General features: G+C 52.7%; 1 protein-coding gene across 1 annotated transcript in view; it reads right to left on the bottom strand.

Annotated features, from left to right (window-relative positions):
• The window catches only part of LOC144595010 (uncharacterized), a 22,933-nt gene extending 11,659 nt beyond the window's left edge, over positions 1 to 11,274 (bottom strand). The window contains exon 1 of the mRNA XM_078401927.1: positions 11,009 to 11,274. The gene's annotated coding sequence lies outside the window, so the exon portion shown is untranslated. The remainder of the gene's footprint in view (positions 1 to 11,008) is intronic.
• Positions 11,275 to 12,288: the final 1,014 nt, after the last annotated feature.

Genomic DNA, 12,288 nt, shown 5'->3' with positions numbered 1-12,288 from the left:
CTCCCAGATGTTTAGTTTGGAGATACAGTGTGGAAACAGGCCCTTTCGGCCCACTGGGTCCGCGCCGACCATCCACCACCCCGTTCCTACCTTATCCCCACACCCCCTGACTCCGCTATCTTTAAGAGCTCTACCTAGCTCTCTATTAAAAGCATCCAGAGATTTGGCCTCCACTGCCTTCTGAGGCAGAGAATTCCACAGATTCACAACTCTCTGACTGAAAAAGTTTTTCCTCATCTCTGTTCTAAATGGCCGACCCCTTATTCTTAAACTGTGGCCCCTGGTTCTGGACTCCCCCACAGCTTTACCCGGGAGTATGTGACTGGTCGGGGAGAGAGAGTTTTACCCGTGTCCTCCCTGTCTACCCCTGTCCTGGGAGTGTGTGACTGTCCGGGGACACAGAGTTTTACCCGTGTCTCCTCTGTCCTGTCCTGTCCTGGGAGTGCGTGACTGTCTGGGGTAGAGAGAGTTTTACCCGTGTCTGTATGTATCTCTCCCACGCACCGTCTCTGTCCTTTCTTTAAACAAAATTGCATTTATTCATCTAATTACAGAAGTATTTACACATTGAACTATAAAACACCCACCACCGGAACTCCAGAATGTCAAAAATGTAACTTAATATCAAATTACAATTCCTGATACTGTCTCTGCTCTGAGCAAGTGTGACTGTAGAGAGGGGTAGAGAGACCAAAGGTAGACACGAAACGCTGGAGTAACTCAGCGGGTCAGGCAGCATCTCTGGAGAGAAGGAATGGGTGATGTTTGGGGTCGAGACCCTTCTCCAGATTGATGTGTGATGTGGGTAGTGAGAGCTTTGGCCCATGTCTCTCCTCCACTCTCCCTGCCTGGGGTAGTTAGCAGGGGAGTGTGTGACTGGAGAGAGAGAGAGAGAGAGAGAGAGAGAGAGTGAGAGAGAGAGTTAGATTTAGCTCTGAGGGCGATTGGGGTCAAGGGATATTTAGAAGGATTTAGAAGGGGATCTTATAGAAACTATAAAATTCTTAAAGGATTGGGCAGGCTAGATGCAGGAAAAATGTTCCCGATGTTGGGGGAGTCCAGAACCAGGGGTCACAGTTTAAGAATAAGGGGGAGGCCATTTAGGACTGAGATGAGGAAAAACTTTTTCACCCAGAGAGTTGTGAATCTGTGGAATTCTCTGCCACAGAAGACAGTGGAGGCCAATTCACTGGATGTTTTCAAGAGAGAGATTTAGCTCTTATGGCTAAGGGAATCAAGGGATGTGGGGAGAAAGCAGGAACGGGGTACTGATTGTGGATGATCAGCCATGATCATATTGAATGGCGATGCTGGTTCGAAGGGCCGAATGGCCACCTCCTGCACCTATGTTTCGATGAGAGGGGAGTGCGTGCGTGCCTGGACAGGGGAGAGAGAGGTTTTCCCGGTCTGTATGCGATGGGAGGAGGCGATTATTCATTGCTGGGGAATGTGGACATGATTCAGATTTTAAACATGGGCGGAGGCCGTTCGGCCCATCGTCCCTGCTGTCCCACTGACGGTTGCCCTTGAGTCGCCGTCCTGCACTCTCTCCCTACACCCCCGGGGGCGGGAACTGCAGGTGCTGGAGTCTTGAATAAAACACAAAGTGCTGGAGGAACCCAGCGGGTCCGGCAGCATCTGTGGCGGACCGGGACATCTGGCCTCACAGATACATGGACAGGACAGGTGCAGAGGGACAGTTGGGCCAAACGCGGGCAGCTGGGACATGTTCGGGTCGGCATGGGCAGGTTGGGCCGAAGGGCCTGTTTCCGCGCTTTGTGAGTCTCTGAGACGCTGCCTGTCCCACTGAGTTCCTCTAACCACTCGGGCGTTTGGTCATTCGCTCTCCGCCTGTCCACTCAGTGTGGTCGGTAAGGTGGGGGGGTCGCCGGTCCCGGGGGTGAATGGACCGGGGACCGGGCTCCGTGCGGCCGCGGCTGCGGAACTCGCCGGCAAACTCAAGCCATGAATCAGCCGCGGCCCGACCTGCCCCGACACGCGGCTCTGCGCACAAGCGCCCGGGGAGCGAAGCGCCGCCTCTCTCTGCTTCCCGCTGAGACCCCCCTCCCCCTGTGGACAGGAAGGATTCACATGGCGACTAGTACTTGCAGGCTTGAGTTACAGGGGAAGGTTGGACAGGCTGGGACTTTGTCCTTTGGAGCGTAGGAGACTGAGGGGGTGACCTTATTGAGGTGTACAAGATCATGAGGGGAACGGATAAAGTGGACGCTCACAGTCCGTTTCCCACGGTAGAGGATTCTAAAACCAGAGTTTTAGAACTAGAATTAATTTGAGGAAGGACATCCTTGCTATTGAGGCAGTGCAGCGTAGGTTCACCAGGTTAATCCCCGGGATGGCGGGCCTGTCATATGAGGAAAGATTGGAAAGACTGGGCTTGTATTCACTGGAGTTTAGAAGGATGAGATGGGATGTTATAGAGACGTATAAAATTATAAAAGGACTGGACAAGCTAGATGCAGGAAAAATGTTCCCAATGTTGGGGGAGTCCAGAACCAGGGGCCACAGTCTAAGAAAAAGGGGAGGCCATTTAAAACTGAGGTGAAAAAAAACTTTTTCACCCAGAGAGTTGTGAATTTGTGGAATTCTCTGCCACAGAGGGCAGTGGAGGCCAAATCACTGGATGAATTTAAAAGAGAGTTAGATAGAGCTCTAGGGGCTAGTGGAATCAAGGGATATGGGGAGAAGGCAGGCACAGGTTACTGATTGTGGATGATCAGCCATGATCACAATGAATGGCGGTGCTGGCTCAAAGGGCCAAATGGCCTCCTCCTGCACCTATTTTCTAAGTTTCTAGAGGGCACAGGCTTGAGGTGAGAGGGGAAAGATTTTAGAGGGACCTCAGGGCCAATTTCTACACTCGGAGGGTGATCTGTATCTGGAACGAGCTGCCAGAGGAAGTTATAGAAGCAGTTAAAATTATGACTTTTAAAAGACATTTGGACAGATTCATGGATAGGGTGTAGAGGGATGTGGGCCAAATGCAGGCCCAGAATACCGACTGTCAGCATGGACAGGATGGGCCGAAAGGCCTATTGTCCAGCTCCGACACTGGGCAGTTGCCCATGGTTTACATGCTAGCACATCACCCCTGGCTCACCAACGTGTTGCCCCTGAGCTCCCTCTGTGATCTCCGCCCTCACACCAAGTCTATGCCCTCTTGTTTTCTGTGCCCTGCTCTCTTCTCAGCTCCCCCACTCTCCCCCCAGCACACTCTCCTCTCTCCCCACAGATCCCCCGCACTGCCCACAGCCGACCGTCCTCTCTCTCTGTGCCCTCTCCCCCTTCAGCCCACCGCCCCCCTCTCCCCACCACCCCTATCTCCAAATCGCTCCTCCCTCTCGCCCCACAGTCTGCCCCCTCTCCCCCACACCCCTATGTTTCACTCTCCACGGCCCCCCTCTCCCCACCACCCCCTATGTTTCTCTCCCCACCGCCCCCCTCTCCCCACCACCCCCTATCTCCAGAGCGCTTCGCAGTCTCGCCCCACATTCTGCCCCCTCTCCCCCCCCACAAGCCTCTGCTTTCACTCCCTCCTGCCTCCCTCTCTCCCCGTCGCCCCCTTCCCTCTCCCCAAAACCCTCTCTCCAGTTGGTCCCCCTCCCCCTGTCTCCCGATAGTCATCTCCCCCCAGTCTCCCCCCTCTCCCCACAGTCCTTCCCACCACCCACTCCTCCTCTCTCCCCACTCCAATTCACAAGGAGCCATTTTTACGAGGATGTTGCCAGGACCAGAAGGCTTGAGCTACAGGGAGAGGTTGGGGAAAGCTAGGGGGCTCGGAGGGTGAGGGGTGATCTTCTAGAGGTGTATAGCGCAGCATGGTAGCGCAGCGGTAGAGTTGCTGCTTTACAGCGAATGCAGCGCCGGAGACTCAGGTTCAATCCTGACTACGGGTGCTGCACTGTAAGGAGTTTGTACGTTCTCCCCGTGACCTGCGTGGGTTTTCTCCGAGATCTTCGGTTTCCTCCCACACTCCAAAGACGCACAGGTATGTAGGTTAATTGGCTGGGTAAATGTAAAAATTGTCCCTAGTGGGTGTAGGATAGTGTTAATGTACGGGGATCACTGGGCGGCACGGACTTGGAGGGCCGAAAAGGCCTGTTTCCGGCTGTATATATATGATATGATATGATATAAAATCATGAGGGATAGATTGGATGAATGCACAGCTATCTGCAAAACGCCCTCTCTCCCTCCACAACATAATATTTTCTGCACAAGATCTCCACATTCTTCTGCAGTCCCATTCATCCAACCTACCTTCACAGCCGTTTAAGGTTTTTTTACCTACACTTTCTCTGTAACTGTAACTGTAACTTTACAAGCTGTACCACTGTATCCTGCACTCTGGTATTTTTCACTTTGCACTACCAGGCCTGGACAGAGTGGATGTGGAGAGGATGTTTCCACTAGTGGGAGAGTCTAGGATCAGAGGGCACAGCCTCAGAATTAAAGGAGGCTCCTTAAGGAAGGAGATGAGGAGGAATTTCTTTAGTCAGAGTGTGGTGAATCTGTGGAATTCTTTGCCACAGACGGCTGTGGAGGCCACAAGTCAGTGGATATATTTAGGGTAGAGATAGATAGATTCTTGATTAGTACGGGTGTCACAGGTTACGGGGAGAAGGCAGGAGAATGGGGTTAGGAGGAAGAGATAGAACAGCCATGATTGAATGGCGGAGTAGACCTGATGGGCCGAATGGCCTTATTCTAATCCTCCTTTATGTCCTTTGGGAAGGAGATGAGGAGGAATTTCTTTAGTCAGAGGGTGGTGAATCTGTAGAATTCCTTGCCACAGAAGGCTGTGGAGGCCACAAGTCAGTGGATATTTTTAAGATAGAGATAGATAGATTCTTGATTAGTGCGGGTGTCAGAGGTTATGGGGAGAAGGCAGGAGAATGGGGTTGCGAGGGAAAGATAGATCAGCCGTGGTTGAATGGCGGAGTAGACTTAATGGGCCGAATGGCCTAATTCTGCTCCTGTCACTGATGAACCACCTGTTGTACTTGTCCATGGGATGATCGTTCCCGTGCAAGGTATGACCAGACTGGGTTGCAGGCAAACTGATCTTTTCACTGTATCTCTGTACACGTGACAGTAATAAACCGACACCAACCTTGCCCACCCACACGCCATGCACATGTGTGAACCCACCCGTGATCTGGGCCACACATGTACTCCTCCACGCCATACTCTCGAGCCCAGTCACAGGACATGCGATTGTTCCCTACACCTGCCCATGGCGATGGCCGAGGCCAGAGGGCTCGTTGGTGCTTTATTCGTGCCAAGTGTAGCAGGATACTTTGCTTTGCATGTTCTCCAGGCACTTACCACCAAAGACTATCTTGCTCTGCTCTATTATCTTTGCTTATCACCGTACATAAATACATCACAGCACAAGATTTTAGAACGTTTGGGCAGCTTACAACCCAGTGGAGGGAAAAAACCTGCAGATGCTGGTTTAAATCGAAGGTAGACACAAAACGCTGGAGTAACTCAGCCGGTCAGGCAGCAGGAAATTCTGGATTTAGTGTTGTGTAATGATCCTGATCTGATAAGGGGACTAGAGGTAAAAGCCATTAGGAGGCAGTGATCACAACATGATAAGTTTTACTCTGCAAATGGAAAGGCAGAAGGGAAAATCGGAAGTGTCAGTATTACAGTGTAGCAAAGGGGATTACAGAGGCATGGCCAAAATTGACTGGAAGGAGGCCCTAGCAGGGAAGACGGTAGAACAGCAATGGCAGGTATTCCTGGGAATAATGCAGAGGTTGCAGGATCAATTTATCCCAAAGAGGCGGAAAGACTCTAAGGGGAGTAAGAGACACCTGTGGCTGACAAGGGAAGTCAAGGACAGCATAAAAATTAAGGAGAGGAAGTATAACATAGCAAAGAGAAGTGGGAAGACAGAGGATTGGGACTCTTTTAAAGAGCAACAAAAGTTAACTAAAAAGGCAATACGGGGAGAAAAGATGAGGTACGAGAGTAAACTAGCCAATAATATAAAGGAGGATAGCAAAAGTTTTTTTAGGTACGTGAAGAGGAAAAAATAGTCAAGGCAAATGTGGATCCCTTGAAGACAGAAGCAGGGGAATTTATTATGGGGAACATAGAAATGGCAGACGAGTTAAACCGTTACTTTGGATCTGTCTTTACTGAGGAAGATACACACAATCTCCCAAATGTTCTAGGGGCCGGAGAACCTAGGGTGATGGAGGAACTGAAGGAAATCCACATTAGGCAGGAAATGGTTTTGGGTAGACTGATGGGACTGAAGGCTGATAAATCCCCAGGGCCTGATGGTCTGCATCCCAGGGTACTTAAGGAGGTGGCTCTAGAAATAGTGGAAGCATTGGAGATCATTTTTCAATGTTCTATAGATTCAGGATCAGTTCCTGTGGATTGGAGGATAGCAAATGTTATCCCACTTTTTAAGAAAGGAGGGAGAGAGAAAATGGGTAATTATAGACCAGTTAGTCTGACATCAGGGGTGGGGAAGATGCTGGAGTCAATTATAAAAGACGAAATTGCTGAGTATTTGGATAGCAGTAACAGGATCATTCCGAGTCAGCATGGATTTACGAAGGGGAAATCATGCTTGACAAATCTACTGGAATTTTTTGAGGATATAACTAGGAAAATTGACAGGGGAGAGTCAGTGGATGTGGTGTACCTCGACTTTCAGAAAGCCTTCGACAAGGTCCCACATAGGAGATTAGTGGGCAAAATTAGAGCACATGGTATTGGGGGTAGGGTACTGACATGGTTAGAAAATTGGTTGACAGACAGAAAGCAAAGAGTGGGGATAAATGGGTCCCTTTCGGAATGGCAGGCAGTGACCAGTGGGGTACCGCAAGGTTCGGTGCTGGGACCCCAGCTATTTACGATATACATTAATGACTTAGATGAAGGGATTAAAAGTACCATTAGCAAATTTGCAGATGATACTAAGCTGGGGGGTAGTGTGAATTGTGAGGAAGATGCAATAAGGCTGCAGGGTGACTTGGACAGGTTGTGTGAGTGGGCGGATACATGGCAGATGCAGTTTAATGTAGATAAGTGTGAGGTTATTCACTTTGGAAGTAAGAATAGAAAGGCAGATTATTATCTGAATGATGTCCAGTTAGGAAGAGGGGATGTTCAACGAGATCTGGGTGTCCTAGTGCATCAGTCACTGAAAGGAAGCATGCAGGTACAGCAGGCAGTGAAGAAAGCCAATGGAATGTTGGCCTTCGTAACAAGAGGAGTTGAGTATAGGAGCAAAGAGGTCCTTCTACAGTTGTACCGGGCCCTGGTGAGACCGCACCTGGAGTACTGTGTGCAGTTTTGGTCTCCAAATTTGAGGAAGGATATTCTTGCTATTGAGGGCGTGCAGCGTAGGTTCACTAGGTTAATTCCCGGAATGGCGGGACTGTCGTATGTTGAAAGGCTGGAGCAATTAGGCTTGTATACACTGAAATTTAGAAGGATGAGGGGGGATCTTATTGAAACATATAAGATAATTAGGGGATTGGACACATTAGAGGCAGGAAACATGTTCCCAATGTTGGGGGAGTCCAGAACAAGGGGCCACAGTTTAAGAATAAGGGGTAGGCCATTTAGAACGGAGATGAAGAAGAACTTTTTCAGTCAGAGAGTGGTGAAGGTGTGGAATTCTCTGCCTCAGAAGGCAGTGGAGGCCAGTTCGTTGGATGCTTTCAAGAGAGAGCCGGATAGAGCTCTTACGGATAGCGGAGTGAGGGGGTATGGGGAGAAGGCAGGAACGGGGTACTGATTGAGAGTGATCAGCCATGATCGCATTGAATGGCGGTGCTGGCTCGATGGACTGAATGGCCTACTCCTGCACCTATTGTCTATTGTCTACCTCTGGAGAGATGGAATGAATGAATGAATGCCTATCTGAAGAAGGGTCTCGACCCGAAACGTCTCTCCGGAGATGCTGCCCGACCTGCTTAGTTACTCCAGCGTTTTGTGTTTACAACCCAGTGGTATGAATATTGATTTCTCTAACTTGAAGTAACCCTCTCTCTCTCTCTCCGTCCCTCCCACCCAAGTCGATCGACTAGCTGCAAAGTCGTCCTGTTGAGTCTCATTGTCCGTAACTAATTTTCACATCGTCCGCAGCTAACAATGGCCTGTTTCCTTTATCATCATTACTTTTTTAAATATCTTTCACTCATTTGATCTATATCTCTCTACATCTATATCTCTCGATTCCCTTTCCCACGACTCTCAGTCTGAAGAAGAGTCTCGACCAGAAACGTCACTTATTCCTTTTTACCAGAGATGCTGTCCGACCCGTTGAGTTACTCCAGCTTTTTGTTTCTACCTACAGTATATAGTATTACAGGTACAGAAAAAGAGCAAACAGGTAAATTCCCAGAATGGCGGGACTGTTGTATGTTGAAAGACTGGATCGACTAGGCTTGTATACACTGGAGTTTAGAAGGAAGAGAGGAGATCTTATCGAAACGTATAGGATTATTAAGGGGTTGGACATGTTAGAGGCAGGAAACATGTTCCCAATGATGGGGGAGTTCAGAACAAGGGGCCACAGTTTAAGAATAAGGGGTAGGCCATTTAGAACGGAGATGAGGAAAAAGTTTTTCAGTTGTAAATCTGTGGAATTCTCTGTCTCAGAAGGCAGTGGAAGCCAATTCTCTGAAACATAGAAACATAGAAAAATAGAAAATAGGTGCAGGAGTAGGCCATTCGGCCCTTCGAGCCTACACCGCCATTCAATATGATCATGGCTGATCATCCAGCTCAGTAACCTGTACCTGCCTTCTCTCCATACCCCCTGATCCCTTTAGCCACAATGGCCACATCTAACTCCCTTAAGAGAGAGTTAGATAGAGCTCTTAAGGATAGCGGAGTCAGGGGGTATGGGGAGAAGGCAGGAACGGGGTACTGATTGAGAATGATCAGCCATGATCACATTGAATGGCGGTGCTGGCACGAAGGGCCGAATGGCCTCATCCTGCACCTATTGTCTATTGTCTATTGCCATCATCAGCACATCCAACAGAGCACACCGGTCCCTCTACTTCCTCTAAAACCAAGGATGTTCAGCATTTATCCAACTCTTACCAAACTTAACAGATACACACAACTTGGTTTGGCAACAGCTCTACCCAAGACCGCAAGAAACTGCAGAGTGGTGTAGATGTGGCCCAGTCCATCACACACACCACACTCCCCACCATTGTAGATGTGGCCCAGTCCATCACACACACCACACTCCCCACCATCAACTCCATCTACACTTCACGCTGCCGCAGGAAAGCAGCCGATGTAATCAAGGACTTGTCCGTGTCCCACCCCGGTCATTCCTTCTTCTCCCCGCACCCGTCAGGCTGAAGCACGCACCACCAGACTCAGGAACAGCTTCTTCCCCGCTGGGATCAGGCTTCTGAACGGTGCGCCCATAAGCTACGGACAACTTTATGCTATGATTTGACTGGGATACCACAGACAAATAAACTTTTTCACAGTATCTCAGTTTACAATAAAAATAATCAACAGCCTCCCCCATGACCAGTCCTTCCCTCCCCCCACCTCTCCCAGGGTGTCACCTACACACTCTCCCTCTCTCTCCCTCTCTCTCTCTCTCTCTCTCCTCCCCCCCTCTGCCCCAACCTGCCCCTTTCCAACCCTCGCTACAGACTCCCCTCACATCTCTCCCCTCCCCCTCACCTTCCCCCCCTCATCAGAGATTCATGATTAATGCGGGTGTCAGGGGTTACAGGGAGAAGACAGGAGAATGGGGTTAGGGGGGAGAGATAGATCAGCCACGATTGAATGGTGGGGGTAGTCTTGATGGGCCGAATGGCCTAATTCTGCTCCTGTCACTTATGACATGTCTTCCCTCCCGTCACCTTTCACCCGGACTAACCTACTCACCACCCCTCACCCTCTCATCCCCTCCCCTTCCTTCCCCACCTTTCACCCCCTGCCTCTCCCCTCAACCCTCTCACCTCTTCCCCCCACCCTCACCTTTATGACCCCTAACCCCCCCCACCACCTCTCCCCCTTCTGCCCTACCCCACTCTCTTAACTCTCTCCCCCTCCCCACACATCCGCTCCAGCCTCTCCCTTTAAACCTTCTCCCCCTCACCACCTCTCGCCCTTCTGCCCTCACCCTCTCCCCACCCCCAGTCTCCCCCCCCCTCACCTCAGTCTCGCCTTTCAACGTTGCAACCCCTAACCCACTCACCCCCACCCCTCACCTCCCCCACTCCCTCCTCCCCTCACCCCGCTCACCCCTCCCCTCACCTCAGTCTCGCCTTTCAACGTTGCAATCCCTAACCCACTCACCTTCACCCCCACCCTCACCCCCACCCCCACCCTCACCCCCACCCCCACCCTCACCCCTACCCTCACCCCCACCCTCACCCTAACCCCACCCTCACCCCCACTCTCACCCTCACCCCCACCCTCACCCCTACCCTCACCCTAACCCCACCCCCACCCTCACCCCCACCCCCATCCCCACCCCTACCCTCACCCTCACCCCCACCCCCACCCCCACCCCCACCCTCACCCCCCACCCCTACCCTCACCCCCACCCCTACCCTCACCCCCACCCCCACCCTCACCCTCACCCTCACCCTCACCCTCACCCCCACCATCACCCCCAACCCCACCCCAACCCCACCCTCACCCCCACCCCCACCCTCACCATCACCCCCAACCCCACCCCCACCCTCACCCCAACCCCACCCCCACCCCCACCCCCACCCTCACCCCCACCCCCACCCTCACCATCACCCCCAACCCCACCCCTACCCTCACCCCCACCCCCACCCCCACCCTCACCCCAACCCCACCGCCACCCCAACCCCACCCTCACCCCCACCCTCACCCCCACCCTCACCCCAACCCCACCGCCACCCTCACCCCCACCCTCACCCCAACCCCACCCCCACCCCCACCCTCACCCCAACCCCACCCTCACCCTCACCCTCACCCCCACCCTCACCCTCACCCTCACCTCAGTCAGCGGCGCCCAACAGCAGGCTGGCCTTTCCCCGGGGCAGGGGTCCGAGGCTGTGGTCCGCGGCCGCGGGGGGGGGGGGCAGCTCCAGTCGGCGAGGCTCGGTCTCGGGGTGACGGGGTCGGGGCTCCGGGCTGCTGCTGCCGGTGACCGGGCGGCGCAGGAAGCGGGGCTGCGGCCTGCGGGAGGCGGGCCCAGGGCGGAGCCGCATGGTGGGGCTACGTCCCCAGGGCGGAGCCGCGCCGCGGGACCACACTCCCAGGGCGGAGTCGCGGCGACAGACCGCGGCCCCAGGGCGGAGCTGCACCGTGGGCCTCAGCTGCAGGCGGAGGGCCGGCCACTCCGTGTCGCCAAGGCTCCACTCTTCCGGGCGGGCAGCAACAAACCTGCAGCAGGTCACAGAAACCGGGCTGTGGAGGGGGAGGGGGATGGGGTGGTGGGGGGGGAGGGGGAGGGGCGAGGGAGGGGGGAGGGGCGAGTGAGGGGGAGGGGCGAGTGAGGGGGAGGGGGGAGGGGCGAGTGAGGGGGAGGGGGGAGAGGGAGGGATGAGGAGCGTCTGGGCTGTGTCCACAATTCACTGCAATTTCTTGCGGTCTTGGATGGAGCTGTTCCCAAACCAAGCTGTGATGCATCCTGATAAAATGCTTTCTATGGTGCATCTGTAGAAGTTGGTGAGAGTTGTAGGGGACGAGCCTTCTAAGGAAGTAGAGGCGTTGGTGTGCTGTCTTGGTCGCTGCATCACTGTGGGTGGTCCAGGAGAAGTTGTTGGTGGTTTTGACTCCGTGGAATTTGAAGTCTCTCCCTCGGCATTGTCAATGCAAACTGGGGCCTGTGGACCGCTTCACTTCCTGAAGTCCATCACTATCTCCTTTGTCTTGCTGACATTGAGAGAATGGTTGTTGTCTCGACACCAGGACACGAGGTTCTCAATCTCCTTCCTGTGCTCTGTCTCATCATTTGGTTTGGTTTGGTTTGGTTTATTGATTATTGTTTATAAAGTGAAAAAGAGTAAAGGGAGAAGAGGTGCAGTCTGGTATTAGAAACATAGAAACCTAGAAAAACAGGAGCAGGAGGAGGCCATTCGGCCCTTCGCGCCAGCACCGCCGTTCAATATGATCATGGCTGATCATCTCAACTTCTGTGAGTGTGGGGACCCAACACAGACAGTGGAGCCCACAGTCACCAGTTGCCCCAAATACCGGCCACCGAATGGTGAATGAAGTCTGATTGACCTGGACAATGACACATTGGCTTGGCTTGCCTCAACGGAGCTGCAG

The sequence above is a fragment of the Rhinoraja longicauda genome, chromosome 7 (genome assembly GCF_053455715.1).
Source record: "Rhinoraja longicauda isolate Sanriku21f chromosome 7, sRhiLon1.1, whole genome shotgun sequence".
NCBI lineage: Eukaryota > Metazoa > Chordata > Chondrichthyes > Rajiformes > Arhynchobatidae > Rhinoraja > Rhinoraja longicauda.
Note: the sequence above shows the minus strand (reverse complement) of the source record. Positions and strands in the feature narration are given on the sequence as shown.